The 25,474-nt window shown below is 47.3% G+C and overlaps 1 long non-coding RNA gene across 1 annotated transcript in view; it reads left to right on the top strand.

Moving 5' to 3' along the window:
• The first annotated feature begins 4,077 nt into the window (after positions 1-4,077).
• LOC125121227 (uncharacterized) overlaps positions 4,078-25,474 on the top strand; it is a 42,471-nt gene continuing 21,074 nt past the window's right edge. Inside the window, exon 1 of the long non-coding RNA XR_007133407.1 lies at positions 4,078-4,183. This is a non-coding gene — a long non-coding RNA (uncharacterized LOC125121227). The remainder of the gene's footprint in view (positions 4,184-25,474) is intronic.

The following is a 25,474-nucleotide window of genomic DNA, read 5'->3' as shown; positions in this document are numbered from 1 at the left end:
AACTGGGGCTCAGTCATCTGAAGGCTTGACTGAGGCTAAGGGATCTGGCTCAAAGGTGGTTCATTCACATGGAGGGCAAGCCAGTGCTGGTTGCTGACTAGGATGCTTGCTTCTCACCACATGTATCTGAAGCCACAGGGCTGCTTGAGTAACTTCACAGCATGGCAGCTGCTATCCCCAGAGTGCGTGATCCAAGGGTGAGCATGTTTGTAAGCTTATCCATGACCTCAGTTTGGAAGCCACATTCTAGCCTTTCTGCCATTCCCTGCTGGGTACACAGGCCAGCCCCATTCAAAGTGGGAGGGCTTGATTCCAGGAGGCAAGAAACACTGAGCTCTCTTGGAGGCTGACAACAACACAGGCCCATATCCTGCAGAAACTCTCGCCAGGATCATAGCTGACATCATGGTGTGCAAAAGACGTTCACTGCAACATTAGGCAGGATGGCCAGAAGTAGAAGTGCTCTGGGCAGATAAGGGGATGTGGAGGACACAAACGAGGGATACTGTGCAGCAGGTCAAACAAAGGGACTAAATGGACACATAGCAACGTGGATGTATCTTAAAAACATGGTGCTTTGTGAAAAAAATATAGAGTGAGTTCTATAGCACCTTCCCTTTTACATGCATGTCAAACAACAAAACATTTTGCAGGAACACATACAAATAAGACACATGTTAAACCCATTAGAATTGCTGCCGTGGCATGGGGTGGCAAAGGGGGATGGAAATTAATGGGAATAAATAACAAATGTAAAATGCCTCAGGCCTTATGGGGACCAGCAAGACAGGAGTGTCATGACCTATGAAGTAAATTAACTCCATCCTCTGTACCTGAGACTCAAAAATATCCTTGCACAAAGAAATAGACACCTTTCCCTACAGCTGGGTCACCCGGCATGATGCCACCTACCACACAGCTTCCTTCTGAGCAGCTGAGCTGTTGTTGCTTGTTGGTTTAGTTTTGCATCCAAACCCTTGTCTCCAATCCACTTTTTCTCTAGAAGTCCAGACTCCAATCCCACCCCGAGTGTAGCACAAACTGAATTCATTACCTACCCTCCAAATCAGTTCTCCTGCAGGCTCTCTTTCAGGGCAGGGCCCCACCAGCCTTCTAGCCACACCATCAGTTATCCTCCAGCCTCCTGCCTTCTTGCTCAGCCCCATATCTGATGCAGCGCCTGGTAGATACCCGTTCAAACTGTCGTCATCCCTTGCCTAACACACAGAGACTTCATGTCTGTAATTTGGGAACATGAGTGATACTTGTCCTTCTATCAGCTAAGACACTCTGAGTTGCAAGTAACCTACAATAAACAGCTCAAACTGGTTCCAGCAAAAACAAGCAAACATGTCCTGAGGCCCCAGTTTCTATCTTCAGGCTCAGCTCTGCTCTCCACCTTGGGGAGACAGCACCCACCCACAGCTCTCAGAGAGGCTCTTCTCTCACAGTCACAACCTGGCCTCACATCCTCTCAGCTTCACATCCTCAGGGGAATAGTGAGATCTTGTGCCCAAGCATCACTGGCTCTCCTCAGGTCTTGTGACCACCTCTGAACCAACCACCCTGACCAGGGAAATGCTCCGATTGGCCAGGCCTGAGTCACATGTCACACTTCTGCACCAGGGTAGAGTCACCTACAGAAGCACAAGGAATGAGAATTGGGGAGGATGGGGTCCCCTGTGGGGATCAGGACACAGTGAGCAGCTAAAGGGCAAATGGAACCCGGGGGGCTCCATGGATTCTGACTACCACCACCTCATGGAATGTCATGAGGATGCAACGAGATTACGCGTGCCTGCCACCTAGAATTGTCTCAGCAAATGTGGCTCTCATCAGCACCTACATCAGGAACAGCACTACTAACTTTGTGTAAATATTTGAGCATATTGATATGCTGACAAGATAAAAATTCCCAAATTTAGCGGCACAGGAACATACAACCTTCATAATCCTTAAGACTTCTTAGCAACTTTAGATAGTGGCCAGTTAGTACCACCCATGACTTTGTTTTGCTTCCATAAATGCAATTTTACATGTCACAGCTTTTGAATGAGTATATGAAATCTCAAAGAGGGCACCTCTGCTTTCAATTTAAAACACTCTATTAAAGTGGATCAGAGTCTTGGGGAGAAGAAATATTCCCATTTATCAGATTCCCTGCAGGTCTCCTGGTTGGTTCCATGGACACAACTCAGGTCTGGGATCTCACCCAAGATCTTGGCTCATTCTTCAGGACATTTCTATGTCAAAGTCTTCCCAACTCAACTAAAATGTGAGTGAAATCCTAGAAGCTGAGAGTTTATCTACACCTCCCTACATTCCCTAAAAGTCTCCTCGGGTAAAAAGTCTAAGTTGGCTGGCTGGCTGGCTGGCTGGCCCACTGTCTGGCCATCCGGCTGACTGACAGTGCAGCCTGGATCATGGTAGCTGGCACAATTCCCATCTGTCTGCACAGCCCTCACACCCCAAGCTCTGCTGCCAACCAGGGCTTAGGCCTTGGCCATTAGAGACTCCATTTGTGCCATTAACGAGAACTTCAGCGACAGCTGCCGGCAGCAGGTGCAAAGCCAAACAGAGCCTGGCTCTGGAGAGAAATCTTTTGCTTGTCAAGCCAGCTGTAGAGACAGCGAAGAGAAGTGGGAGGGGGAACAGTTCTTTCCCAGAGGCCTGCTCAGAGCAGGGAAAGTTCGGGCCAGGCCGTTTTCATCATCGAGTCAATCAGTCGGAGGGGCCAGCTGGATGGCCACCTAGTCACGCTGGAGCCCAACACCCCTCATGGCAGGGACTGGGATCGCCCCACCTGCTTCTCTCACTTCCAAGGAGTGCTCACCCCACCTTAAATCCAGATCACCCTCCTTCTAGAGAGCAGAGGGGCACATGGAAGAGAAACAAGGGGACCACCATTTGGAGCCTCCAGCCATGGACAAGCAGAATCCCTGTGACCTGGGGCTTTGCACCTGAGAAATGCAGAATCCCAGTCTCCACCCCAGATTCCTGAGTCAGAATCTGCAGTTTAACAGTTTCCCCAGGGGATTTGTGTGCACACCCACATCTGAGAAGCACTGATTTGGAGACTCAAGCATTCATTCAATCAATCCTTCAATTTTTTTGTTTTCTGTTTTTTGTCTTTTCAGGGCCACACCTGCGGCATATGGAGGTTCCCAGGCTAGGGGTCAAATCGGAGAGGTAGCTGCTGGCCTACACCACAGCCACAGCAATGCCAGATCTGAGCCACATCTGTGACCTATACCACAGCTCATGGCAACTGAACGGGGCCAGGGGTTGAACCCGAAACCTCATGGTTCCTAGTCGGATTCGTTTCCGCTGCACCAAGACGACGGGAACTCCAAGCCTTCACTAATTTTGATGGAGCCTCCACTCCATGCTGTAGGCTCCGAGGGTACATCAGTGACAATTGAGAGAGAACACCCCTGCTCTTCCTAGCGGAGATAAACATAATCAAAGAGATAAATACACTGAAATCCATAGTGTGCTAGTGGGTGATAGCTTCCAAGAATAAAAACCGAGTGGGGAAGAGGTACAGAAGATACAAGTTGGGGAGGGAGGAAGTGGGCCGGTCGGGTGAATGCCAACAGCCGCACTTGCCCAGGACGAGGGCGTGCCTGGGAGTAAGACAGTTTGAAAACCAAAACAGTCCCGGGCAATCAGGGACAGTCAGTCAACCTGGAAGGAGGGCGAGGGGAGTAAATGCAGTCAGAGGAGGAGGCACCATCCTGGAGCCTCGCAGCCCACAGTGTGGTCCTCTGCCCAGCAACCTCACATCAAGGGGTGGAGGCAGCTGTTAGAAATGCAGGATCTCAGGCCCCGCTCCGCTCCCCCCCCCCCGCAAATCATAATCTCCGTTTTTATTAAGCGCCCTCACGGAACCCAGCTGCTTCTAAGTGCCTTCTAAACGTTTTATAAGGACCTTGGCATTTCCTTTGAGTGAAATGGGGAAACCATCACAGACGATGGGAACTCGCTTTTAACAAGAAAGCGTGTTGCTAGAGTGAGACGGGAGGGGACCAATGGGGAGAGGCCTGACGTAACCCAGGAGAGCCAAGATGGCGGCTGTCGGTCTTGGGCAGGTTCTGACGCAGGTAGTAAAGGCGGTCAGATTCTAAATGTATTTTCGAAGGCGAGTGCACCACTGGGGTGTGGAAACCAAGTCTCTGAGGAGGTAAGTACACGAGCTACTTTTCACAACACACTTTCTTGTAAGTGCACCTCCCTTGTATTTCTTACAGTAATTTCCTTCTTTCCGCCAACATTTGTAGGGCAGGACTGGGGGGGCTGGCGTCTTGAAGTCTGGCTGCTGGAGGAATGAGACCAGGTCCGTGTGATGGGCTCTTTGATAAAGAAACCCCATGGGCTTAGGGAGTCCAAGAGAGGAACCACACACGCTGGTGGGGGTGGGGTTCAGAGAAAAGTTGCCTCAAAGGGAACGTTTCCTTACAGCAAAGCTGAATCTCAAACAAGCTGAGGCGAGGGATGGTGCAGATTCAGGAAGTGGCTCCTGTGAGTACCTGAGGGCAGGAGAGGGGAACCTTCCAGATGGGGGATCAGTGGGGTCACTCTGGACCTGGGTCCTCAAATCCTCCAAGGCTCCCCATTGCCCATAGGACCAAGTCCAATCTCTGTAGCCTAAAGTTCGGTGCCATCCTCATTCAAGCCCAAATACATTTTTCACTTTCATTTCCCAGCTCTCCCCTCCAATAATTCTCTGCGACCCCACTTCGGCACATCCACTTCTGACTTCCCACCACTACCAGCCCTAGGTCTGGGCAGCAGGGCCGCTGCTCCAGACCTGGCTCTTTCTAGGGCCCCTCTTCTGGCCACAGTCCTCTCTCTCCTTGGAGTGAGCAGTCTAAGGGGCCACAAGGAAGGACCCACCTGGGGCCCACATACCCCCCTCAATACTGTTACCACCTGGGGTCTTTGGACCTTTAATCAATAGAAATTGATAAGAGGTCAGTTGAGAAATTGAATGCAAATGTGTTGGGGCTCATGCTGCAGCCTGAGGGAGTGAAAACCAGCAACAGGTGTGATGCCCTTGCTCCCTCTCCGAGAGAAGGGCGGGCTGCTCCCTGTGTCTGCAGCTATCTTCACCTCTGGTTGCTTGAGATTTAGCTTTGCTGTAAGGACAAGTTCCCTTTAAATTAGGGTGGGGCGGATGGGTGGGTCTGGGTCAGGCAGAGGGGCAGCTTAGGTGGTCTCCCCAGCCCCTTGGTGGTGCTATGTGCAGGGATCACGCGTGGTACCCTGCTTGTGCTCTCGGCACCTCAGAAATGGCAGTTGGTTTATGGCCTTTTGTATCTTATTGTTCATAATTACCCTGACTTGCACATCTGTGCAGATATTTTTAGTCCCCTACAGTTTTTTTGTACTCTGTCGATGGAGGAGACATTTGACTATGAACAAGCACTTGGGTAAAGGGTCTCAGGTGCCAGCCTATCTCAATGCCACACTCCAGCATCTGGAGCCACAGAATTCATTGCTCAAATGGTCCCAGCTCCCTTCTATGACCTCTTCCCAGGCCAGTCCCTCTGAAGGTGAACAGGGAGGGTCAGCATGCGTGCCCCAGGCCAGCTCTTTCCAAGGGATCAGAATTTGGATGTAGGTGCTGAGGTATCTACTCAGTGTGGGAGGGAGTTAGGGTGGGAATAGAAGGAATAGAATATATGGCCCTGCTCCATCTCACTGTTGTGCAAAATTGCAAGGATGCCAAAAACTCTGAATAGGAACCTGCCTTCAGGTCATTATAAAGGTACATGAGTCAAGATGAGCAGAGAAATGTATTTTACTTAACAGATTGCTAATGTGAGTCACAACTCTTTAATAATTAGACATATGGTTTTGTGGCTTCCTTTTGCGCTCCTGTCCTGGGCCCCACAAAATTTCTGTCCAGGCCCTTGGCATAGCTTTGACCTTGTGATTCTCCTTAGAGTGCCCCTCCCCTCCTCCTCTTCTTATATCTTAACCTAAAATGCACTCAAGGCCCATGTGGAGATCATCTGTCGTTTTGCCTGCCATTAACCCTACCTCCTTTCTGCCCAAAGCTTTCCTTTTTTGGGAGAAACCCATTCCATGTGGTTTAGGTTGGGCTAAGCAACTAGGGGCTATCAAAAAGACTGTATCCATAGATGGAGACACAAGCCAGCACAGAGAGAAGAAGACACAACCTGGGGTGGAGCAGGAGGGAAACAGAGCTCAAGGAACCCATTGTCAGTTCCTGGATCCATCCATACCTGATCCTAGCCTTCCCTTGGCTATTACAATTAGCTCCAAGAAATGCCCCCTTTTTGAATAAGCTGCTTGGAGCTGGGTTTCTGTTACTGGCAACTGAAAGAGCCTTATTAATAACTCTGATTTATAAAATCATAGGTGTCAGAGCCTGAAGGGGCCTTAGAAACCATATGATCAACGTTCACTGTTCAACATGTGATGAATCTGGGACTCAGAAAGGTGAAGTGAGTTGTCCCAATTCACACAATGAACCGGGCCAGAGTTGAGGCCGGAATCCAGATCTCCTTCTCCTGGGCTGTGACCCCATGTTTCCTCTCATGTCCCCTTCGTCAAGCCTACAAACCAGAACGGCACTCCCTCGTTCCCCTCAATGTGAGATCTGTTCCCCATGCATCTCTGGGTCTTGTCCTGGATTTGTATTATCATTTCATCCCCTCGTTGATCTCACTGGGTGTTGCATCCAAATTGGAACAGCCACCCCTCGAGGGAGGAAAGCCAACCTTCCTGGTCCTGAAGCCCCTCACTGGGCTGAGCACCATGCCCACCACAGGGGAGGCATTGAATGAGCCCTTGCTAATTTACCAGTCACAGGCCCTGATGCTTGATTGGCTTAAGCCAGCCTCCTTTTCCATCCAATGCACCATCTCTGAGTTAATGTTTCTCACAGGCAAGACTCTTTCAATTCAACAAGCTATTTCTTAGGCCATTAGGAGGAACTACAACCAGAGGTAGGAATGCTATGTGGCTTTTTTTTTTTTTTTTTTTTCCTCCATTTCCTTTTGTTTTCAATTTTCTGCCTGTGGAGTGTTTTGTTGTTTTTTGTTTTTTTTTTCCTCCCTTTAACAGCCCAACTTGCTAAACTGCACATCGCCAGCAGCTCCTGTGAGTTTAGTCCTTAAGTGTTACATTTCTGTAACAGATACTCCAAAAGCAGCACTTATCTTCAGGAGGGGGCTGGTGAAGCACGCTAAAATTACATTTCCATTTCTGTTCCTATGTTTTTAAGCTGTTATTTTAGCATTTCTGACTAGTTCACAGTTGACACCTACTGATGGAAAATTAAATGAAACTTGGCCAAGAAAGAGCCTTCCCTCTCCTCCCCAGGCGGAGAACCAGCTCCTTTTTATAACGACACGCAGCTGTGGAGGGGCCAAAAGACTCCTAGATTTGGAAATCCAGGATTCTGCTGTCAGGCCCAGCTCTGCTGCTAACTAGCTCTTGGACATGGGCTACATCACCTAAGTCTTCTGAACCTCATTTGTCTTCTGTATCAAATGGGAATCCTGTAGAACTTGGGGTTATTGTGAGTTTTATATTATGTAAAGCTATCTTGCCAGACACTGGCAACATGGATCCTGTACCCATGAAAATTCTTGGCACGTAGTAGGTGTTCAGCGTTAGTTGTTTGTGGGTCTTGGTCCCTTTTTCTTAGCCGTTCGATATTCTTTGGGTTGGTTTATGCTCCAAACCGGTTAAGTAGTTAAATATGGGAATTTGGTTAAATTAGCAGACCATGGAATTCCCACTGTGGTTCAGCAGGTGAAGATCCTGATGTAGAGTCTGTGAGATGCCGGTTCCGAGTCCTGGCCTTGCTCAGTAGGTTAAGGATCTGGTGTGGTATAGGTTGCAAACGAGGCTTGGATCTGGTGTTGCTATGGCTGTGGTGTAGGCCAGCAGCAACAGCTCTGATTTGACCCCTAGCCTGGGAACTTCCATATGCTGTGGGTGTGGCAAACAAACAAACAAATAAATGAATAAGCTAGCTAGCCAGCAGGCCATGCCAGCACAGTGCAAACCCTTCAGCTGCACCCTATTGTTCTGGAGAGGAAGACCAGACTCCATAGCACAACATAGCTTCTCTTCCTTGCCTCTACTTTCCTCTTCCACTACACCCCCACCTGGAGTCTTCCGGTATACATCTCCATCTTCACCCTACCGGGGCCGTTCCTTTACATCCTGTCTGTGGGCTCCCACTGTGCCTGGTGCCTTCCCCTCAGGACCATCATCTGTGATCTTTCCTGTCTCCCCCTAGACTGTGAGCCTGGCTAGCACGGATGGTGCCCTGTTTATCTTTTATCTTTGGTGTCAGCAAAATGCTTGGCATATAGAAGGAGCTCAAAAAATATTTCTCAAGGAGGATTAATGCATGAAAAATAAATGAGGAAGATTCCATATGTAAAGTCAGAAGTCCTCTGTCAATTAATGTATAAGTTCAATGGAAGTCCAACCCATATTCTAGCGGGGTCTTTATGAAACTTCAGCAACTGGTTCTAAAGCTTGTTTACGGAGTAAATTCAGGCGTTTCCTGGTGGCTCAGAAGGTTAAAGATCTGGCATTGTCACTGCTGTGGCCCAGGAGCTTCTGCATGCCAGGAGTGTGCAAAAAAAAAAAAAAACAACGCAAATCCATAGGAAAAAGCAAAATAAAGTTGAAAACCTCCTCTGCAAAACATCAAAATATATTATAAAGCTTTATCAATTAAAATAGTTGATTTTGGCAGACAAATAGGCAAATAGATTGAGTCCAGATATATTCCTGTGTGTATATAAGAATGCAGAAAGTGATAAACATGGCATTTTATATCAGCAGGGGAAGATGGACCATTTTATTTTATTTTATTTTATTTAAAAAAATTATTTTTTCGGCCATAGGGTGCAGTGGCTTAATGTGGGATCTCAGTTCCCAGACCAGGGATTGAGCCCAGGCCATATCAGTGAAAGTGCCAAATCCTAACCACTAGACTACAAGGGAATTCCTAAAGATGGATCATTTAAAAAAATGGAAAGTCAATAATCAGCTGTCCCTATAGAAAAAAGTAAAGGTGTCATCCAGGATAGGCTATGCTATCCATGGTGATGAACTGCCCCCAAACCTCAATGACTTAACACACTAAAGGCTGACTTCTGGCCCAGGCCACATGTCCATTTGCGGGTTGGTTGGGTGGCTCTGCCCATTAAAATCACCCAGCTTGTGATTTTAGTTGACAGAGCAGCCACCATCTCAAATGTTCTGGGCGTGGAAGATCTGGGCATGGACTGGATGGTCTTGCCTTAGCAATTAAATGCTTGGTCTTGAAGTGACCCCATCAATTCTACTCACAAGTTGGGCTAGAGCTAGTCACATGGCCCCACCCGACCACAAGGAGAATAGGCAGTGAAAGCCTACCATATAGTGTGATGTATAGAGCACAGTAACTACACTCTACCTTCCCCTGTTCATGCCCTAACCCCCAAAAAAGTATTTTTAATTTTTGTAAAGCAGAAGAAAATATAATTTATTTAATACTCTTATAGAGGAAGATGACTTCCTATTCAAGGCATTAAATCCAGAAGGTATAAATGAAAAGAATTACAGATTTCACTACATAAAAATGTAAATTTTTTGCATGGCAAAATAATATGTAAATGAAGAGAAGGGACAAGTAACTGACCTGAGAAAATATTTGTACCATCTTGCATAACTGACAAAGGGTTAATACCCATAATATGCAAAGAGTTCTTCAAAATCAATAAGAATCAATATGTAGAACAATGCACTCACAATAGAAAGCCTTGTTTAGAGAATTTGGGGAAAGGAACATGTTCATATACTTGTTAGAAGTAGACTGATTTTTTTTAGAGTAATTTAAAAGTACCTATCAACTGTTAAACACAGATACATTTAATGCAGAAATTCCTCTAAGTCCTCATACAAAATATTATCTGTAGACATGCAGTAATAGTAAGATATTATTTACACATGTATATGTCCCATGTTGGCCATTACAGATTTACTGGTAATGGCAAAAACAAGTATTACTTTTAAAAGGAAAAAAAGCTGTTCCTGTTATGTCTCAGTGTTAATGAATCCAACTAGTATCCATGAGGATTCAGGTTCGATCCCTGGATCAGTGATTAAGTGGGTGATTAAGCTCATTGGGTTAAGGATCTGGTGTTGCCGTGAGCTGTGGTGTAGGTCACAGATGCAGCTCGGATCCCGAGTTGCTATGACTGGGGTGCAGGGCAGCAACTGCAGCTCCAATTCGACCCCTAGCCTGGGAACCCACACCTGTGGGTGTGACCCTAAAAAGACAAAAAAGGAAAAAAAGGAAAAAAAAGGCTAATATACTGTTTTTAAACAAATATGGTACATGCATCCCTTGGAATTCTATGCTGTCATTAAAAAGTGTGAGGTAGGGTTATAAGTATGGACATGAGATGTTTATGGTACACTTGTTCTGTGAGGTTTCTGACACTCACCTATCCCTCCTCCTGCCTCCAGTTTCTAACATATTTGTAATGAAGCCTAAGAACCCAGTAAGATAAGCTGTATCAACAATGATGTGGGGGAGTATTTCCCTTCACAGCTTAGTGGTTAACGAATCTGACTAGGATCTATGAGTGTGCGGGTTCAATCCCTGGCCTCTCCCAGTGGGTTGGGGATCCAGCATTGCCGTGAGCTGTGGTATAGTTCTCAGACGTGGCTGGGATCCCACCTTGCTACAGCTGTGGCTCTGGCTCCTCGCCTGAGAACTTCCATATGCCACAGGTACGGCCCTAAAAACCAAAAAAAAAAAAAAAAAAGTCCCTAAGAGTTCCTGCTGTGGCACAGTGAGTTAGGAATCCAACTGCAGTGGCTTGGGTAACTTTGGAGGCATGAGTTCGATCCCTACCCCACACAGTGGGTTAAAGGACCTGGTGTTGCCACAGCCACAGTGTAGGTCACAGCTATAGCTCAGATTGAATCCCTGACCCCAGAACTTCCATATGCCACAAATGCAGCCATTAAAAAAAATTTTTTTTTTTTTTTTGGTTAAAGTCCCTATAATTACAATACTAATTCTGGAATTTTTAAGCTTAGAAAGGAAAGGGCTCCAGGGGCCCATTAGCTTTGGTATGAAATGATATAATTTGTTGTTGTTGATGATGATATTATTTTGTTTTTTTTTTAATTTATTGACATATAGTTGATTTACAATGTTCTGTTAATTTCTGCTATACAGTAAAATGTTTCAGTTATATGTATACATTCTTTTTCATATTCATTTCCATTATGGTTTATCATAGTATATTGAATATAGTTCCCTGTGCTATACAGTAGGCCCTTGTTCTTTATCTGTCCTATATATAAGAGTTTGCCTCTGCTAATACCAAATTCCCAATCCATCAACCCATCCCTCCCCCACCCTTTTCCCCCTTGGCAACCACAAGTCTGTTCTTTACCTCTGTGAGTCTGTTTCTGTTTCATAGATAGGTTCTTTGTGTTATATTTTAGATTCCATGATACTTTTTTTTGACTTAGTTTGAGAATCTCTAGTTGCATCCATATTGCTGCAAATGGCATTATTTCATTCTTTTGATGGCTGAGTGGTATTCCACTGTGTATATGTACCACATCTTCTTAATCCATTCATCTGTCGATGGGCCCTTAAGTCGTTTCCATGTCTTGGCTTTTGCTGCTATGAACATTGAGGTGCATGTGTCATGTTGAATTATAGTTTGGCCTGTATATATGCCCAGCAGTGGGACTGTTGGATCATATGGCAAATCTATTTTTAAATTTTTGAGGAACTTTCATACTGTTTTCCATAGTGTCTGTACCAACTTACATTCCCACCAGCATCGTAAGAGGGTTCCCTCTTCTCCACATCCTCTCCAGTGTTTGTTTTTTGTAGACTTTCTAATGATGACCATTTTGACTGATGTGAAGTGGTACCTCATTATAGTTTTGACTTGCATGAAGTGACATCATTAATTAGCTGGCCTAGGGTCACCCACCAAGCTCTTCCTCAGTGCTGTAGCGGTATCCCTGTGTTAAGCCAAATCACCAGGACGCTGCATTCCTGGGATCAAGGCTTTGGTGTCTTCCCTCCAAACCAATCTCTGACTCTAACCTTGTGGTTCAGCCTTCACCACTATTACCTCTGCTCTTGCTCTAAAAACTGAAGCCAAAGAGATTCCTCATGCTAGTCTGCATGCTCCTTGGGAAGATGGCACCACCTTTCCAGAGTGGTCCCTGTTGCCCAGGCAGGTCCCTCCCTATAGCGGTGAGAATGTGACTCTGCCTGTGCACCTCCCTTCCCCCACTAGCCTCCTGCCTTTGGAAGTGCAAGATACTGCCTTTAACAGTATTTTGCTTTTATTTAAAAAAAAATTTTTTTTACTCGGAGTTCCCGTCATGGCTCAGTGGTTGACGAATCTGACTAGGAACCATGAGGTTGCGGGTTCAATCCCTAGCCTTGCTCAGTGGGTTAAGGATCCGGTGTTGCCGTGAGCTGTGGTGTAGGTCGCAGACACAGCTCGGATCCCGAGTTGCTGTGGCTGTGGTGTAGGCCGGCAGTTGCAGCTCTGATTTGACTCCTAGCCTGGGAACCTCCATGTGCTGTGGGAGCGGCCCAAGAAAAGGCAAAAAGACAAAAAAAAAAGTTTTTTTTTTTTTACTCAATGAATTTATTACATTTATAGTTGTACAGTGATCATCACAATCCAGTTTTATAGGATTTCCATCCCACACCCCCAGCGCATAACTGTATTTTGCTTTTAACAGCTGAACCTCCCCTCAGTCAGAGCTACAGGGAGTTCTCCTATGGCACAGCAGGTTAAGGATCCAGCATTGTCACTGCAGCAGCCCTGGTTGCTGCTGTGGCACAGGTTCGGTCCCTGGCCCAGGATCTTCCACATGCCTTGGGCTCAGCCAAAAAAATAAAAAATAAAAAAATAAGAGTTATGGGATGCAATTTTCCATTCCCAGCTATCTCTTTTTTCACTGCATTTTGGTCTTTATTCTGCCCTAGTGAGCTCCAAGCCCACAGGGCCTATATTTTGTGACAATTCCACATGGCCCAGGTAGCCGGGACTGAATCCCAGCTCCATGAGACCTGGGAGAGTTCAGTTCTCTCCAATTCGGTTTCCCTGTCTGTACAATGGGAGTGGTAGGCACAAAATATCTTTGATGAGTTCATCCTGAGGATTAAATGGGATAATGCATATATATTGCATCTGCACACAGAAAGCACTCTGTAGATGTTAAAATCACCATTAAGATACCCAAATAGTTGAATATGGCATGGTTCACCCCAATAGATTTTTAAACAAAAGTCGGCAGGCTGTAATTAAAGGTGACACGCTTTCTCACCCCGTCGGTTGTAGTAGGACATCTGGATGGTTTCCTGTTTGGTAACTTTGAAGACCTGGCACACTCAGCAGTGGCCTTCGAATAGGAAGGAGGGGCAGGTGGGGAGGGGGGCGGGAAGGGCAGCAGAGAACCCAGGGAGAGGAGATAGGAATCTCGGAAGCGGCATTGGGAAGTGGCAAAGGAAAACTTGCTGGGCTTGTATTTGTATATTGCCCCAGCACATCCCAAAGCCTGGGCCTCTCTCTGCTCCAGTTGTTCTCAAAGCCTGCCTGAATCCCACCTGGTCTTCAGCCTTGCTCCCACCCCCACCCCCACCCCCCACCACTTCCCTCCACAGCATGGCTTTGCTTGGATCTTAGGTCTCGGGACCCTGACAAATGCACCTGTCTCCCCATAGATGATGACCTAGGACAGCCTTGTCCACCTGTTCAGCCCCAATTAGGCTTAGCTTGGTGTCTGAGACAGAGCAAGGACTTAGAAAAATGGCCTCTGAAATGAGACCTCACTGAGTTCACAGTTTTCCCTGGGACCAGTCCTCCCGTCCTAGGATGATATTAATCTTATAAAGCTGTTCTGCTTGGAAGGAAGGGAGGGAGCGGGGAAGAACTCCTGTAGGCGGGTACCTGGGGCAGTTCAGAAATTTCAACCCAGAAGGGCTGAGGGCCACTCCCAGTCAGGAAGGGGGTTGCTTAGAACTTGTCCTAACTCTGCATTGACATAGCAAGCTGATTGCTTTAACTTAGATGGCATGTTTATTTGGGGTGACTTGGAGGGCAGCTGATAGAAACAGAGTGGGTGCAGCTGGAGCCACCAATCCTCCCCCTGCACCACCACCCACCCTCCACAGCCACCCAGCCTCACCACCTGAAATGCATTCTTTCCCTGCTAAATGCAAATGCAATCCTTTCCCTGGCAGGGACCCTCACTTGATTTCAGAAAACGGGCATCAGGCGTCAATGGTAAACCAGGCTTCATCTTGGCCCCATCCGTGCTGGGTAACCTCCACAAACCCACTTAACCCCTGGGACCTCAATTTCCCCAGCTGTAAATTGAGCTCAACTTCCATTCCCCCACCCCTCTTCTCTGCCTCTTGAGTCAAGCCCAAGAAGCCTGCAAGCCCACCTCCTTGGAAACATCAGCACAAAAGGGAGCAATTTAGAACTGGAGCCCTGGTCTGTGGTATCAGGGATCTGAGACTGCATTCCGTCTCTATGAGAAACACAGGCTGCAGCTGGGGGATTAGAGGGCCTCCTCCAGAGGCCACCACCGGTGGCACTGCCTGCCCAAGAGGCCCTACTCTTGTCAGAATATTAACACCCTGGATGCATTTGTGTGTTACTCATGATTGCAACCATGGTTCCAAAAGGATTATGCAGCATGCATATTTATGAGACAAGCCCAGACAAAGACTACCACATTTTAAAAGATGCAATTATCTCTAAAAAGTTCAGCTTTATTTTCATGCTAATGAATACAATATTTTTAAGCAAACCTAATTGGTTTGCCTGGGCTCCCATAAAAGCTCTCAACTCATTAGAGCTCCGAGGTCCCCTTCAAAAGGGGCTTTAGAGGGACCTGGGGGGCCGTGGAGGAGGCTGGCACTCAGGCAGCGGGTTTTCAGAACTTTTCAGCCCTTACGTCCTGCTGTCCCCTGCCCCCTCCCCTTCCCAAGCCCCCTGGCTGGATGACCAGTGAGGCCTTTTGGAAAGGGCCACCCCAGGAGTCTGGGCCCTGGGAATGTGGGAGCATCAGGAGGAAGTGAAGGCCGAGGAAAGGCCTCCCTTCTCTCTGCAGAGGCAGCCAGGCCAGTGTTCCCTTCCCACTCTGTCACCCCCACTATACTCGCCACTGTCATAAAACCTCTGGCTTCCTGGTAGATTCTGGAATTCCACCCAAAAATGTGGTCTTCAGCCAGGCCATCAGCCCAGGCCTCCGGCTTGAGGCAGAGGGGATGGGCTTCTCAGACCCTAAGCCTCATGCCAGATAGCCCTGTGCTCCAACCTCTAGTCATTCGCTTTGACCTCACTAATTCACTTTGACCTCCAGACTCAGATTTCACCTTCTACTTCTGAAGCACGTCCAGGCCTATTACCTGCCCTTGTAAATTACATGTTGTTTTCACTGTTTTACACATGTGGAAATTAAGACCAGAAGCTGCAGAGTGACTCTGTGCGGGCAGGTAGGCTTCAGATGTTCACATGACGAGGTGGATACAGAGCTTCCTGGGAGAAGGGCTGTCCTCTTCCCTGCCCAAGTTCTAGTCCTGCTTCTCTCCTCATCTCAGCCACCTCCCTGCAGTTTAAGCTGGGTCTTGTCTTTACATGCATACATACCCCCTGGCTCCTGGCCCCAGGGCACAGTGTGCAGCTGTGTGAGCTGTGCGCTGTGCAACGCCAAGGGATGGTAGAATGTATGAATGGTGCCCCCTGGAGTTGTGTAACACTATGCCCTACCTTCCTTACCTTCCACTGGCTTCCTGCAGGGCCATTTGGAGATCTTAGGCCTATAAGTTACACAGGAAAGATTGGGAGATATATTTTTGAGCTATTCTGCTTGGAAAACTTCTCTACAACACCTCCTTGGGGCAGAAATCCAGGCAGCTAGAGTTCAGAGTGCTGTTCAGGAAATGACCAGCAAACTTAGCAAAGGGCTTGGCATAGGAGCAGACCAGAATCAATGGAAAATACAGGCTGGAGTAAGTTCTGGCCTAAAAGTGAAGACATGGAGGACCCCTGACCCCTCCACTAAGTGGCTTTGTGCCTCCATTTCCCTGTCCATGAACGGGGACGTGGGACTGCTGACCTCTGACCTCCCATCCAGAGGCGGCATCTTTTGATTCTCCTGATTCGTCTGTCAGAGAGTCATTGACAGAATGTTTTGTGTCCTGAAAATTAACCGTATAGGGTGAGTCCATACACCCAGCCCCACTCCTGGCAGGTGACACGGTCCCTAGGTCAGGCTCAGGGGCCAGCAGAACAAGTGCGAGAAGCATGTAAGAAGGAGGGTATTGACTGAAACTTAAAACCTAAGCCAGCTAACCAGAGAGAAGCAGGTAGGATATTCCAGAAAGGGCAGCAACAAGGGAGACTCAGAAATGATGGTGAGCTGAGTAGCCAGGCCAGGCCAGAAGGCCAGCTGCTAAGTGAGGGGAGGGAGCAGAAGGGAGGCCTCAACCAGGGTCTGCAGTATATAAACACCATGGTCATCATCTCCTGGGACCCTCAAAACCACCTGAGAAGGAAACTACTGTGTTTTCCATCTCAGAGGGGAGTAAACAGAAGCCCCTGTAAACAGGTAACAGGGACTGAGAGCACCCAGCATGGGCCGGGCCAGCCCTGGGCCAAAGACCTTGTCTCCTGATCCCCCATGTGGATACCATTTTCCCTAAATTACCACGAGGCCACTTCACAGGGCATTAAATCATAAGATCAAGGTTTGGGATAGTGGCTTATGGAAAGAAATGACCTGGAAACCCAAAGTTCAGGAATGAGCATGAAAGGCTGGAGGGGTGGCAAGAAAAATGGAGGCAGGCCTACTTAGGAGGAAGATGTTTTTGGATTTAGTGAGAGGTTGGTCCAAGGCCCTGTACAGTTTGGCCTTGGAGAAGCTGAGTGGCAGGCTTGCCACTAGGTCTTCCAGAGGTCCCCTGGGCATGTGACCCCAAGGGCATGGGCACAGAACTCCTGGCCCAGGGTGTCCCTGCAGGGCCCAGCCTAAGCTCGGGGCCAGAGCCCCACACCCCAGTCGCTATGCTGCCTAATTGGCTTAGATTTATCAAAGTAATTTTTAAGGGGGAATTTTATATGAAGGTAATTACACTCAGCTGAACTAATTTTATTAAACAATGCTGCCTTAATGACAAACAAATCTGTTATTAATTTGTAACGAAGCAGCTATTTCATTCAATTTGTAGCATCAGTTATGAACCCTGTGGCTAGAACAACCCAGAAGCACCACTTTCTGAGGAAGGCAGCATGATCTGGAGGCCACAACCCTAGCCTGACCCAGCTCAGGCTTGGTGTGACTCCGCCTGGCCCTATCCCCTCTGGGCTGTGTCTCTCCGTAAAAATCAAGACTTGGAGAAGTGCCCAGAAGGCAGGCCCACTCAGCAGCTTCAGGGCCCAAGAGCGTGCATGGATGCCCAGTACTTTCTGAGTGCCTCTGTTTCCCCATCTGTAAAGTGGGGAGACCAGTAGTGCCTGCCTCGGATGGGAATTGTGGGATTGACAGAGTTTGTACATGCCGAGCACTTCAGCTGGTGCCTGGGCTCATCGAAGCCTTATATAAAGGCTTCTCTTTTTTTAAAATAAATATTTCCAGAACCAGGAATGTGGGCTGGGGGTGGCAGAGAGTCTGCTGCCATGGATAGAGTGAGTGAGTGCTCCTGCTTTCCCTGATGGCTTGACTCTGGGCTCCCTCAGCTCCAAGGCCTCCCACTGGCTCCTGGAGGGTGAGGAGCCTCACTATAGCCAGTGGAGAGAGGCTGGGGAGTGATGTTTGAGCCCCTCCACCCCCCTCGAGTGACCTGAGCAATGCCCTGGTCTCTTTAGTGATCCCAGGTGGATTGACCAGCCTGTCAGCCCAGTCATCAGGCTGTCCCAGGACATAGACAGGGTCAAATATGGGGTGGGGGTGGGGGGGTGTTAGGATAACCTGGAGTGTGTACAGGAAAATGGTGATTCCTAGGCCCTGCCCCCAAGAGACTTGATGCCACGGATATCTCCCCAGATCTGTGCACCTGGCCACCCTTTTTACGAACCCTGAACTCCTGACACGCCCCCTGCAGGTCTGCAGGGTGCTCCTCACCCACTGCCTTTAGGGATCTTACTGGCCTAAGTCCAGTTGAAGAAAGGACCTAGCTAACTAACTGGCATAGGTAAGGGTAAATGAGGAGCATCCTTGGGAATGCATCAGGATGGCAATGGGGTAGGCAGTTTATGCAGGTTTCAGTCCCTATGGGCTCTGCTGATGTGACACCTCCGAGTCCACCTGCTGTAGACACCCGCCAGCTTGGTGGCTCCAGAACATGAACCACTTGAAAGTCAGCCATTCAGTGAGTGGCTGTTAATATATCCCAGATAGTCTCCTATTCAGGGTCCCAGGGTGCCTGACCTGCTGTGATTAGGAAGAGGACTATTGGATCTCCAGAAGGCCTCTATTCCAGGAGTTCTTGTTGTGGCTCAGCGGGTTAAGAACCTGACACAGTGTCCATAAGGATGCAGGTTCGATTCCCTGGCCTCGCTTGGTGGGTTAGGGATCCAGCAATGCCACAAACTGCAGTGTAGGTTGCAGATGTGGGTGGGACTCAGTGTTGCTGTGGCTGTGGCATAGGCTGGCAGCTCTAGCTTTAATTCAGGCCCTAGCCTGGGAACTTCTGTATGCCACAGGTGCAGCCCTAAAAAGAAAAAAAAAAAAAAAAACCTCTATTCCATCTCAACATATAAAAGTACATGAACCATTTAGCCTCTTAAGTCTAAGTTTTGTCCAGGAAAATTTTTCCTGAATTTTACTCCCCAGGCTGCACAAAGTTGCAGAGCCAGCTCCACACATCTCCCTTTACCCAAAAGAAAGATGAATTCTGGTCAAGGGCATAGGCGGAGGTTGAAAGAGCAACAGACTCCCATAGACACCATTGCACTGGGGACAAGAAGCAGACCCTGAGGATTCTGGGGCATTTCACCTCAGCGGGCCCACCGTGACCCTCAGCAGAGAGGTTCGCAGGGAGCACTGGTCAGCCCCGAAATGGGCCAGTCAGGGAGCATGGGGAATTTCATTCCACACCAAGCTCAGGCCAACATCCATCGCTTTCTGTGGCCTAATCCTCTAATGTGCCCTCTCTCCATCCAACATCTAAATTCTGCTCTTCCTTTGGGCCTAACAAGGTTCCCACCTTCTCCTCCTAGAAGCCCTCATGTACTTCTCAGCATTTCCCTGCCCCGCTTCTAGTTGGGTGGAGGCCATGTGAACTCTGCTGGCCAATGAAATGTGGTTGGAAGTAGCCCATATCGCCTCTGGGCTGAGGCAGTAGGGAGCAGGGGCCCATCAGTGGAAAGGGCTTCCTCCTTTGGTGACAAGTATCCAAGTCCCTGTTAACCATAATTTAAGGGCTCTTATTATGTCACGTACTGAGAAGTCTCAAAATAGGCAACCTCTTGTCATCTCACTGTTCCAAGATGGCTGTATGAGGTGTATTTTTCATCTACAGCTGTGTAACAAATGCCTGCAAAACTCAGTGCTTGAAAACAACAGTGAACAGTTACAATCTCACCCAGTTTCTGTAGATAGGAACTCTGAAGCATTTGGCTAGGGAGCTGTGGCTTGAGGTGTCTCCTGAGGTGGCTGTTAAGATGCTGGCCAGGGCAGCAGCCATGTGAAGCCTTGGCAGGGACTGGAGAATGAGCTTCCAGGGTGGCTCATTCACATGGCTGGCAAGTTGTGCTGACTGTTGGAGGAGGCCTCAGTTCCTCCCCACATGGGTCTCTATGATATGGCGGCTGGCTTCCCCTACCTGCTGCGTGGTCCATGAGAGCAAAACTATAGCATCAATGTCTTTGTTGACCTGTCTTTAAAAGGCATGCATTGGAGTTCCTATCGTGGCTCAGTGGAAACGAATCTGACTAGTATCCATGAGGACTCGGGTTCTATCCCTGGCCTCGCTCAGTGGGTTAAGGATCCGGCGTTGCCGTGAGCTGTGGTGTAGGTTGCAGACACGGCTTCAGATCTGGCATTGCTGTCACTGTGGTATAGGCTGGCAGCTACAGCTGCGATTCAGCCCCTAGCCTGGGAACCTCCATATGCTGCAGGTGCGGCCCTAAAAAAAGACAAAGACAAAACAAACCCAGAAAAGGCACACACCTTCACTTCTGTCACCTTCTGTTCATTAGAATCGAGTCACTAGGTCTGTCCTACAGTCAAAGGGGAGGCAAACCATGCTTCACCTTTGGAAGAGAGGAAGGTCAAAGATGTAGTGGACATTCTTACAGAACCACCACAATAGTGTCCGTATGGGGAGGGAGTAAAGGAAGCAAAAGGCTTCCTCTCCACACCACTCTGTCCTCAGAGAAGGTTTCCCCACAAGACCCTGGTCGTTTTTCCCTTGTGTGCAGTTGGCCAGAAATGAGGCAATGGGTTAAGCAGGCAGGAATGTCTGGCATCTTGTTCTATTATTTAAAAAATGGAAAAAGTTAGACGCAGGCAGTAGATAATCCACAAATAGGAAACCTGGTCATTTTATTAACTGCTTTTCATATCATCATCCTAAAGTGAATCAGTTCCAGGAACTGCCCTGAGAAAGGTGTTTGCTTACTTTGGTCTGAGTTTTGTCCCTAGGGAGTGGCATAGTTTTAGACACAGACATAGACTCCTGGTATAGAGTCCCTGCTCTAGCACATCTGCTACACAAGCCTAGATCACAGGGTGGCCTGTGCAACCCTGAGCAAGATCAGTTACCCTCCTTGTGCCTGGGTTTCCAGCTCTGCACAAAGGGCACGGGAGTACCTACTCCATGGGATTCTAGGACTAGCTGATTGTGCTTTGTAATCTATCAAGCGTTAGGCCCATATACATTCTGATTGCTGCCATTTGCCCTGGGTTTTGGGTGAGAGGCCAAATTCCACCAGAGGTTTTTATGTCCCTTATTTCTTCTCATCTCTAATTTCCAACACACAGCCAAAAAGAGGAGAACTGGGCACAGAGGCCAGATCCTCCGCATAGAAACAGTGGTGCCATTGTAAATGCCTCCAGCAACAGCACCCCACCCAGCTGAGGAAGCCTCGCTCCCAACCCCGCTTAACAACGCGCAGCCTGATTTAATATGAGCAGCTGATCTCATTGCTTCCATAGCAAGTTTAATTTGCTGGGAAAGCGAGTTGGTGAAGTTCTAATAATGCAGAGCTGCAAATAATACCAAAGAGACTTTGCATTATGATAACTTTCCAATTAAAATGGATTAATGGAGGAGAAACAGCAGCAGTAGTGTCTAGACAACATATTACAAAATCCTTGGAGAGGGAGATGGAAAGGAGTTGGGGGAACAGGAGAAATAAAATAAACAGGGGAACTTCATGAGTTGGAAGCACCCTTGTGTGATGTGACAGGAGGTGCCAGGAGTGGGTGCCTTACCCCTGGTGCCCCATCTGTTGCAATGCCTAGCATTTCCATCATTTGGGAGAATTAGTGTTTTAGGACTCCAAGGCCTTTGGTCTCTGGACCTGCTTTATTAAAATGCAAATAGCACCTTTAGTTTCCTTGGCCTGTCCCTGGGATTAAGCTGAGAGTGGCATGGGCGACAGAGCAAAGGCTGAGGCTGAGAGTCGGGACCAGATGTGCACACCTGTGGAGGATGTGTCTGGGTTTCAAGCAGGCCCTAAAACAGTTCCTCAACATCTGCACTGTGATGCTGACCCCTGACCACGGCTGAGTGATCCAGGCATGTCCATTTGGAACCTCTCTCCCAGAATCCGAATTGGAAACCTGAGAGACACGAGGCCTGGGAGGAGCTCCAGCAGGGGCTCCATTGTGCGGGCATTTCCAAGAGAGAAGGTCCACAACCTCCTTCTGGGATTATTGAACAGCCCTGAGCCCCGGCCTTCTGGGCCATACCAGTCAACTCTCTTGGCACCCTGTGAGATGCCCCAAGACCCATGTTCCTCCTCTTTGCTTAAGCTAACTCGTCATTTCTGTTGCCCGCAAACCAAAGAAATGTAATGATCACTTCTAATCTGTGAGACCTAGGGAAAGTCACTTAACCTCGCTGAGTCTCTGTTTTCTGTTCTGTAAGATGGGGACACCCCCGTACCTGCCTTGCCAGGTTGCTCACCTCCCGAATTGGTTAAAATGATACGTTAGGGTTAGATCTCCATCTGCTTCCCTTTCAGATCTGAAGCTGGGAAATTTTGCAGGTGGATTCTTGAGGGACTGGAGAAGAGGTTGCCTGGAACCACAGGGACCAAGAAGCCCAGGACTCCAATTTTATCAGCATCACTACTTTACAGGGCATAATTATGAGCATCTCAACACCGGAACTAAGGTTCCTCCCAGGAATCCCCAGTGTGCCCTTATACCTGGGAAGACTGATTTCTTGCAAAGCCCATGAGTCCCAGAGCCAGTCCCTCACAAGTGAAGTACTGGCCAGATGCTGCCCCCTGCAGGTCTTCATCTCTTGTCAAATAGGCAAAAAAAAAAAAAAAAAAAGCCCTATTTGATTAAACACACTGGCGCATGCAGTATTTAGCATGCACAGACATCCCCCATTTTATCTCATTCTCCCAAATCTTTCTCTATCTACAGGTGGATATGAAGCTACCATTGAAAACAATTCTGGGGATAAAGGAAAATACAAGGCAAGAAGCTACAAGGGGAAAAAGAACACCACTAACTTCATATTCAATAGACACTCCACCTCATCCCCCCCGCCACACACACACACGAATCAGAACTGAGTCCAGTGCAGCCTTGAGGGGAAGAGCAGAATCACATTCATTGCCCACCTGCTGTGAGTCAGGCATTATATCCTCCATTATCTCATTGTTGTCATGATCTCTCAGGACAGGTAACACCAATGCCCCTTTTACAGATGATGAAACTGAGGCTCAGAGAAGTTAACTTGCCCAGGGTCAAGCACTTTGCAAGTATAATGTGTGTTTGAGTTCAAAGAGTTCCCTCTTACCAAATGCTTTCAACTTTCTTTTTAAAAGTAGAAACTGTGGGAGCTCCTGTTGTGGCTCAGGGCCAATGAACCCAACTGGTATCCATGAGGATGTAGATTGGATCCCTGGCTTGGCTCATTGGGTTAAGTAGCTGGCGTTGCTGGGACTGTGGTTTAGGCTGGAAGCTTTAGCTCTGATTCGACCCCTAGCGTGGGAACTTCCATATGCCACATGTGAGGCCCTAAAATGCAAAATGATAAATAAATAAATAAATAGAAATTGTGTTCTCAAATGAAATCTCATGCCCAGTGCATAAAAGAAATGATAAAAGCAAAGCTCTCCGGTTGAACGGGTTGGTGATTGGCTGGAAAAGTGGAGGGGAGAGCTTGTCCAGCCCTGCCCACCCAGCCTGTCTCTCAACCCTCCCCTATCAACATCTGTGTCCCTTGGGCAGAGATGCTGGGGCCCCTCCAGCTTAAGGGGAGAACTGCTGCTTCCCTTCCAGGCAGGTGTTGTTGGAGGCCCTAGGTCAAACCAGCTAGGTTTCTCAATTAACCAAAAAGAAAGAACTCTAGCTTTGGGCATCTAGGTTGAAATTCTGGTTCTGCCACTTACTAACTGTGCAAGTTTCTCAGCTAATCTGAGCTTCCTCAGGAGACTCTAGTCCTGTGTTACCCAATAGAAATATGCTATGAGCCACATATATCATTTAAAATTTCCTGGTAGTCTTGTTAAAGAAAAGGCAAAAGGTTAAAAAGGTGAAATCCATATCAATAATAATATTTTTATTTAACCCAGTATATTCAAAACATGATTATATTAACATGTAATCAGTATATAAAATTAGGAGTTCCCATCGTGGCGCAGTGGTTAGTGAATCTGACTAGGAACAATGAGGTTATGGGTTTGATCCCTGGCCTCGCTCGGTGAGTTAAGGATCTGACGTTGCCGTGAGCTGTGGTATAGGTAGCAGATGCAGCTCATATCTGGCGTAGCTGTGGCTGTGGTGTAGGCCAGCAGCTGTAGCTCAGATTGGACCCCTAGCCTGGGAATTTCCATGTGCCACAGGTGCGGCCCTAAATATATATATATATATATACACATATATATATATACACACACACACATATATAATTATTAATGAGCTATCACACTTTTTCATAGTTGAACGTGTCAAAATTTGATACCTATGTTACCCTTCAGTACATCTTAATTCAGATTCTAAATTGACATTGGAAATGTTTGCTCTGGATTTAGACTTCATAAAATTTTAGAGTGAAAAGAGTATACTCACAAAGCCAAGTCGTTCCAAAAGTTTTTAAGTTTTCCCATAACTGTATGCACTATCAGTTTTTAAATAGAAATTTAACTTAAAATTGCTTTGGGTGGCAAGAAACAGACACCCTCTGAAAATACCTTTCTATGATGATTCTGAGGGTGGGAAGGCTCCATAAAGCTGTTGTGGACCCAGGATGGGAATTGAAGTGCAGCAGAGCCTCAGGCACCTCTGGAGAGCCTAGGGTCAGGGTGAGGCCTGGCTGAGTCTGTTCTTCTAATGCCCAGGGAGCCGGCCACTCCTCAGAGGCTCTTGACCTGCCTCCAGAAGGCTTTGCTTTCACATTGTTCAGTTTCCCCAGCAAAAACTGCTATCCTAGTCAAATCCATCCACAGTAGTTAAATAATATTGTAGAAAAGCCTCCACTTTTGAAGAATGGGCTCCTCTCCTGTTTGGTGTGTCTTTTTCTTTTTCCTCTCTTTTTTTTAAATTTTTCTTTATTATAGTTGATTTACCATGTTCTGTTAATTTCTACTGTACAGCAAAGTGACCCAGTTAAACATAGACACTCTTTTTCCTCACATTTTCCTCCATCATGTTCCATCACATGTGATTACATGTAGTTCCTTGTGGTATATAGCAGAATCTCATTGCCTAGCCACTCCAAATGCAGTAGTTTGCATCTACTAACCCCAGACTCCCAGTCCATCCCACTCCCTCCACCTCCCCCTTGGCAATCACAGTTCTGTTCTCCATGTGCATAAGTTTGCTGCTTTTCTCTAGATAGGTTCATTTGTGCCATGTATTAGATTCCAAGCATAAATGATATCATATGGTATTTGTCTTTCTCTTTCTGGCTTACTTCCCTTAGTATGAGAGTCTCTAGTTCCATCCATGTTGCTGTAAATAGCATTATTTCTTTTTATGGCTGAGTAGTATTCCATTGTGTGTATGTACTACATCTTCTTAATCGATTCATCTATCAGTGGACATTTAGGTTGTTTCCATGTCTTGGCTATTGTGAATAGTGCTGCAATGACCATATTGGTGCATGTATCTTTTTCTTTTTTTTTAATTTTAATTTTTTCCACTATACATTATGGGGACCAAGTCATGTATCTTTTTCGATGAAAGTTTTGTCCAGATACATGCCCAGAAGTGGGATTGCTGGATCATATGGTAGTTCTAT

The sequence above is a fragment of the Phacochoerus africanus genome, chromosome 2 (genome assembly GCF_016906955.1).
Source record: "Phacochoerus africanus isolate WHEZ1 chromosome 2, ROS_Pafr_v1, whole genome shotgun sequence".
Lineage (NCBI taxonomy): Eukaryota > Metazoa > Chordata > Mammalia > Artiodactyla > Suidae > Phacochoerus > Phacochoerus africanus.
Note: the sequence above shows the minus strand (reverse complement) of the source record. Positions and strands in the feature narration are given on the sequence as shown.